Below are 7,654 nucleotides of genomic sequence, written 5' to 3' on the forward strand. Positions count from 1 at the left end.
GGCTTGTGCTAATAATGTTAGCATGTTGTATTTGTGGGGAAAATGTGTCCAGATAAAGACAAGTGTTTGTCTGTGAATGCTGCGAGTTATAGTGAAGCTGATTTGTGTACTTGTGTTTGAAATTGTCTCTATTAAGCCATGTTTAATGTGTGTTTAATGTGTGTTTTGAATCAGCTAAACTTTACAGCACTTCACAGAAACCTCCGCCGCCGATTAGTGTTTTAGGGTCTGCCGCACAAGTATAAATCCTGCTTAACACATTGTAAAGACATCATACCCCTCCCATCGGGAGCGTATCTATGTTTCCCGGGTTATATGTTCCCCACTTAACCCTGCAAAAAAGCTTCTATGTTTCCCACTCAACCAAGCGGGAAACATAGAAGCTTTTTTGCAGGGTTAAGTGGGGAACATATAACCCGGGAAACATAGAACCCTGGAAACATAAGGATGACCCCATCCCATCCGTGGTCCTGTCCTGCCAGCTGTCCTTTTTACACAGACATCAATTCGGCGCTGTCACTACCTCCACTGACAGCCTAAAGGTGAGACAACTCTGTCCCCCCTTCCGCGATCATACCTTTTATAAATGTGACGTGAGAACAGAGTTAAGTTTGTTGCAACCACTTGAGGAATTTCATCCAATGAAATGATTAAGACTGCTTTAAGCTAACGAGGTCACAGAGGTTTGAATGAATCCACAGGGTCAGAGACGTGTTACTATAAAGAGAAGGAATTTATTTCACATTAATTAACCCACAAAATGCAGACTTAAAGCTAAAATGTCATGGACACCAGGATTTAATGAGCGCTAGTCACTGATAACTGGCACAGTGCCATGCAGTGGCAGGGAGGGAGACGACCTCTGGCTACATAAAGAACGGCGAGGCGGAATAATGCATTCAATTTTGGCTTTGAACAGACCGTGTGAAAGGAGCTACAGTGGATGGTCATGGAAATTTTATGTGTCCTTGAAAAGTCTTGGAAAAGACTTGAAATTTTGTCTATGAAAATGTGAAAAAACAGGAAATGTATTCAAAAATATCAACAGTCAACACGGGAGAGAGTTGAAAATCAACAACAGATAATTCCACTTTATTCAACTGGTGTCTTGTTTTTGTCACTGGCCCTCATTTCTGTTGGTTAATAAAACACTGAACTGAAAGTAATTGTTGTTCTTGTTCTGGGAACACGGTGACACCATCACCGCAAAGTCAGACAGGGCAAGAAAACACACAACGATGAAATAGGCTGTAAAACTGCCAAAAGTTTAGTCATGTTTTTACCACTTTATTTGAAGGTGAAACTGAAAGTGAGAGCACCCTGAACGTCTGAATCCTTAAGAACTGTATTCATAGGAAAAACTACAGCAAGTAGCCTAACTCAAATGTGAACCAGGAGGTTGGTGTGTAAACCTCGATAAAATTTGTTTTCTCCTTAAAATAAATTTGTCTTAGCCTGGAGGTTTGTTTAAATCCGGTCTGATCATCAAACTTTCCCTGTTTGACGTCTTTTTTAGTTATGTCCCTGCGACCTCTTGGTGAGTAAATGTGACAGATATCGAGCCAAATCCAAGAAAATAAGATTAGTTAGGATCAACTGAAATTACAAATGTTCTTCTCTGACACCTGACACAGAGCGCAGACGTCCAGGCCGACAGGAGGCACCTGGGACTGTTTAGCAGCTGCGGCTCGGGAGGCCTCTGATGGTTTTCGGATAACAGCAGACAACCCGGTGAGAACTGGCCGTAAGAAACCAGATGTGCAACAGCTACATGCCTGACGTGTCAGCTTCTTTTACACAAACATCTGTGAGTGTGAAGTCGATTTGTTTTGTAAACAAAGTAGTAGAAAAGCATGCAGGCGCCATCCACACCGAAAAGGCCATTAACTGGCCACATTTACTTAAAGAGAGGTGTGGTATCAGAACGTTAGCTACATGTGTTTCACACGAAGGAAGCTTGGATGTCGGTTTTGACCACCCAGCAGTTATAGTTATAGTTATATAATGTCTCGACATGTGAAAACACTTTCTTTTCATGTTTGGACAATATACAAGACATAAAGGTATGAGCAACATTTAAAGGAGCAGTGCATATGATTTGGGGGATTTAGTGGCATCTAGCATTGAGGATTGCAGATCACAACCAGATGAAACTTCTCTTGGTTAGACTTCCTTCAGCGTTCATCGTTCAGGAGGCAGAATTAGCTGCAGATGTTTATTTCTTTCGAAAACAAATGACCCAGATGATTAAAACCAATAAAGGTAATTCAGGTTAAAAATAAGTGTTTCTTCAATGCAGTTTGGCTCGTCATCGAAGGGACGCAAGCCCAGGAGATCTTTCCAAACTTATCAGGTCAGGTGATTTAAATCGGTAGAAACACTGAATAGAGCAGTTTAACGTCATAAATGAATGTTTTTCTAATGCTGTTTGGCATGATAGAGACGGGCTGCTAGCCCTGCTAATGTGTGCTCACCTTTTTTCTTTGATAACTTAAGATCTAGAAGTTCAGGAGGTTTTTACCTTGAGCCGAATTATCCACAGAGGTCTCCTCCTCCCAAAAACAATCAGACCAGGTGATTTAAACAGGTAAAAATGCTGAATAAAGCAGTGTCATGTTAAAATTCAGTGTTTTTCTAATGCTGTTTGGCATGTCAGAGACTGGCCACTAGCCCAGCACCTGCTAATGTGTGCTCACCTTTTTTCCCTGATAACTTAGGATCCAGTACTTCAGGATTTTTTACCGTGAGCCGAATTATCCACAGAGGTCTCCTCCTCCCAAAATCATTCAGACCAGATGATTTAAGCCAGTGAAAACGCAGAATTAAACAGTTAAACATTACAAATGAGTGTTTTTCTAATGCTGTTCAGCAAGTTGGAGACAGGCCGCTAGCCCTGCTAATGTGTGCTCACCTTTTTTCTTTGATAACTTAAGATCCAGATGTTCAGGGTTTTACCGGGAGCAGAATTATCCACAGAGGTCTCCTCCTCTCCAAACTACTCAGACCTGCTGATTTAAACCAGTGTTAAACATGCAAATGTGTGTACACCTTTTCCTTTATTCAGACATTCTGGAGATTTTTACCGGGAGCCGAATTATCCACAGAGGCCTCCTCATCTCCAAACCAATCAGACCAGGTGATTTAAGCCGGTAAAAACACTGAATAAAACAGTGTCACATTACAAGTAAGTGTTTTCTAGTGCTGTTCAGCCTGTCAGAAATGGGCTGCTAGCCCAGCACCTGCTAATGTGTGCTCACACTTTGTCTTTGATAACTTAGAGTCCAGACATTCAGGAGGTTTTTACAGGGAGCCGAATTATCTTCAGAAGTCTCCTCCTCTCTAAACTAATCAGGTCAAGTGATTAAAACCGGTATAAACACTTTAAAGCAGTTTAACGTTACAAATGAGTGATTTTCAAATGCTGTTTGGCATGTTGGAGACAGGCCGTTAGCCTAGCACCTGCTAATGTGTGCTCACCCTTTTCCTTTGATAACTCAGGATCCAGATGTTCAGGGATTTTTTACCCAGAGCAGAATTATCTTCAGAGGTCTCCTCCCCCACAAATCAAACGGATATGGTGATTTAAACCAGTAAAAACACTTAAAAAACTCAGTTTCACATTTAAAAATCAGTGTTTTGTCGCGGAGAGGCTTCCAACTTTTGTAGCCAATGCTAAAAAGTGAATGGCCCTATCTAGAGCCAGTGTTTGTTTGTCTGTTCTGGGCTACGGTAGAACCATGGCGGTGCAACCATGGGTGAATTAGGCAAAAAGGGGTGGTGGTTTTGCATCTGTTTGTAGTCCTTATGCATCTTTTTGGGGTTTTGTGTTTAAATGTGGTCATTTTGCGTCTCCTTGAGTTTGTTTTGGGTCCATTTGTAGTCCTTTTATGTCTCTTTGAGGTCGTTTTCAATAGAAACAGCTCCTTTTAAGTTATGAAAACATGATTATACACTTAAGAAAACATACCTATTATATTCCATTTCTGCCAGTATATCCCCCTGAATCCTACACACAGGACATTTAAGAGCATCAAATCAGGTTATAGATTTTTTTTTCATCAAAAGAATCGTACTACCAGCCTGCTGGATTTACCTCTTGATATGAATAACAAGAAACTAATACTGTATTTCAGTATATCGATGCCATACATAAAGGGCATAAAGGTTTTTTTTTCAAAGGTCTGAAATGCATTTCAGATTGTGCAGTTTAAAAAAAGGCTGACTGTATTTGGTCGTGATGAAAGATCTGGAGGAAAAAAATGGACAAACAGAATCTCTGCCAATGAAGTGGATGTGACTCAGATGCTGATGTGCGAACGGACCGCCCTCCGGCACCAGAGAGCCAGCAAACCGATGACATAGTTTTGTCTCTATCATTCTTGTTCTAACATGCAAACTCCATTCATTTCATCCTGGTCCCAACATGACAATATGACGCAGTTTGTGTGTGCAGAGGCTTTGCATATGACAGCAGTAAGAATGAGGCTTGATTGGTGAGTTGTTAGAGAATGAAGACAGTAATCTGTCAGACCTGTATGGGGCTGTGGCCATTGAATAGACCGTAAGGACACGCTGTAAGAATGTGTTTTCTATGAGATGACGCAACGTGTACATGTGGAATTGCAAAATATTGAGAGAAAAAACAATCCCACAGATGACTTACAACAGTTTGTTATCTGATGTAATTTGTCTTTAAGGTCATTGAAATGCAGCAAAACAAGGTGTTTAGCATAAAAGAAAGAAATGTCTTCGAGCTCAAAGGGCGTCTGATGTTTGCCTGCAATAGAGAAACCATCTGAACACTTAGCGCTCTGTAATCAGGAGTTCCTGTGAATTTGGTTTTCTCCAAACCACTCTGTTAAACTACTGCTGTGATCTGGATTAGACCACTGGCGTCTTTCGGTTGTTTACACCCAGGCTAAAGGAAGAAAAGAGCATGTGTGCTGGCTTGCGGAGAACTCCTGGCCAGTGTCGGTTACTTGGGCTGAATCTGATTTTCCCAGAATCATTAGGATTGTTCAGATCAGCCTCGTGTGACCCGCCGCTCCAAGAGGTCACCAGCAGAAATACAAAGTCTGCTAAGCTCATTAACTCTAGAAGAGATTGTCAACATACAAACACTTGAGACGTGTGTGCCTCGAATCACGGACCTCATCCTCTCTGACACAAACACACACACGCACACACACACACACACACACACACACACACACACACACACACACTTTGTCCTGCAAATACCTTCTTAGCACATGACTGTTAACACTGCAGGTTAAATTGGACACTGGCTTACCTTCACCTTCACTTCCTAGATTAAACTGGCACCCTAAATTGCTTCACCTTCACACTGATCACCTCTACCTCTCACGAACCTTAATTTAGTCACGTTAATCAGTTTAGTTTTATCAGACTCTTAAAACTTTTTCAGTCCAAATTAGAATCATGATATTTAAAGGCCCCGACACACCAAAACGAATGTCCGGCTGTCGCTGAGTGTCTGTGGCTCTAGTTTTTTCAATGTGTTCTTCATCGTAGACACTACGGCTTTTTGATTGAGCATATTAAATCGGTGGCGGAGTTCGTCAATGAGATAAGTATCTGTCTAATTGGCTGTTCAGCTTAAGTTAATCAGTGCACAAGAACCAGGCCCCAGGAGAGCCAACGCATTCTCACTCCGACCTCGTCACATATCGACGTTTGGTCGTGGACTTTCCACGTCGAGATATGGCGTCCAAGGTACCCTGGGTGTGTTGGTTGTTGACGTTCTGGGACGCCGTGTCAAGTTCAGCCTGTTACGTTAATTGTTTGTTTTCAAAATACACTTCTGTTTTCACAGGAAATGTACAGTTTACATACAGTCTCTTTCAAAATAAAAGCGCTTCGATGGTACAACACTACGAATTGAAGTTTTTGTCCTTCAGCGTCACGTTAAGCCAACACACGTGGTTGAGTTTAGGAAAGGATAACAGGGTTATGCTTTCCAATCTTACGGGAAGCAAACAAAAGTCAGTTGTTGTTGGATTCATCCATCACCCCTTCCGCCCACCTGACTCGGACTTCTGCCACTTTCAGTTTCATTGTTGTGCCACTGCATTGCCCCAACACTGCTGGGCGCCGTTAAACAGTAACGACAACCAGCCGGGTATCGTGGCGACGTGAAAGGACGGGCTTTTTTCGTTGGTGTCTGACGCTGGAAGTCACCGCCCAAGTGCTTGATTTTGACGACTTCGTAGTGAGACTGCGTTGGGAGAGCAGCTCAGCTTTGCTTCCAATTTTTCCCAGTGGCCACTAGCAGTACTGCAGCGAAAAAATCCCCTGCTTTCCAAAAAATTTCCCCATGGACCACCATTATAAAAGAGATGTCTGTAAAACTGTTGAAAGGCCACCCCAAACTGCAAACAAGGTCAATTATGGATCTTTTTATACTGAATTTTTGATCCATGGAGGTTTTATATTTGTGAAACTTTCCTCAAGCCAAGAAAAGTGATTTAAAAAATCCATCACATCTTCACAATGTCAAGTTTATGGACCGTGTGGCCAGTGGGAGAAACACTACTGGACATTTTCAGTGGGCCGCATACTGCCGAATTAAACCCGGAAACTAGAAATGTTTTTTGGCGTTTGCGCCAGGCGAGCAGTTCCATTGGACTGGACAGGTGCCATCTTACTGTCTGGTATCTAGTTATTCTTATATATTTATGATGAGAAGTAGGGGTGTTGCATTATACCGGTATTGACGGACAATCCAGTGCCTCATTCTCACTGTGTCCTCCAAAGCTATCTGGTTGTCTTATCACTGTTTCACCAGCTTTGAACAGTTATGGTTGCAGACTCTCTTTCAACCATCCTACACTCGTAATTTGAGTGTAATTTATTTGCCTAAAAAGAGAAATATTCTATAGATGTCGTGGTAATATCATTATTGTGAACTCTTTTGGCCAAGATAGTCGTGTAGTGAAATTCTGATATCGTACCGGCCAATACACAAATATTTTCACGACATGACGATCTGGAGCAAAGCAACTAAAAACCAACCAGAGGTCAGTGAGAGTGCGTGACAATCGTAGCTGCTTTGTTTCACATGTATATCATAACAACAGTTTGTATATCCGCAGCCCTAGTTGTTCTGGTTTCCGTTTTTTGAACGACAAATACAGACTATCACCACTTGTTGTTACAGAGAGCTATTTCCTCTCACGCAGGCACAAAACACACGTGCTCGTTGGCCGCCGGCTGTAGGCGTTGCAGTGTGTTTAAGCAAAGATACTGTATTACTACAAGATGGCCCACTTACAATATACCCCCATTGTATGAAATGGTATACATTTCCAGTCTCCTAAGTAGGCGTTGTCCCCTGTAGCCCAATCAAAGACGAGTATCCCAACCTCGCTTGGTTATCGTAGATTAGCTGGGCTAACTGCTAGCCATTAGCGGTGTCTGTAATAACTCAATAACTCAATAAACCGTCCGTGAAAAAAATATTTTTTCCAGTGGATATCTTAGCTACAACATGAGTGAGCTAGCAAAGCAGTTTTGTGTTGCTGTGTGTGGTATTTATTCAGTTTTGGGAAATCATGATGTCTTGAAAGCATCAGTGGCTGCAGCTGACAGGGACAGCTAACACTAGCAGCAAAGCTAACATCAGGACGTCATC

This window comes from Epinephelus moara, chromosome 12 (assembly GCF_006386435.1).
Source record: "Epinephelus moara isolate mb chromosome 12, YSFRI_EMoa_1.0, whole genome shotgun sequence".
Taxonomy (NCBI): domain Eukaryota; kingdom Metazoa; phylum Chordata; class Actinopteri; order Perciformes; family Serranidae; genus Epinephelus; species Epinephelus moara.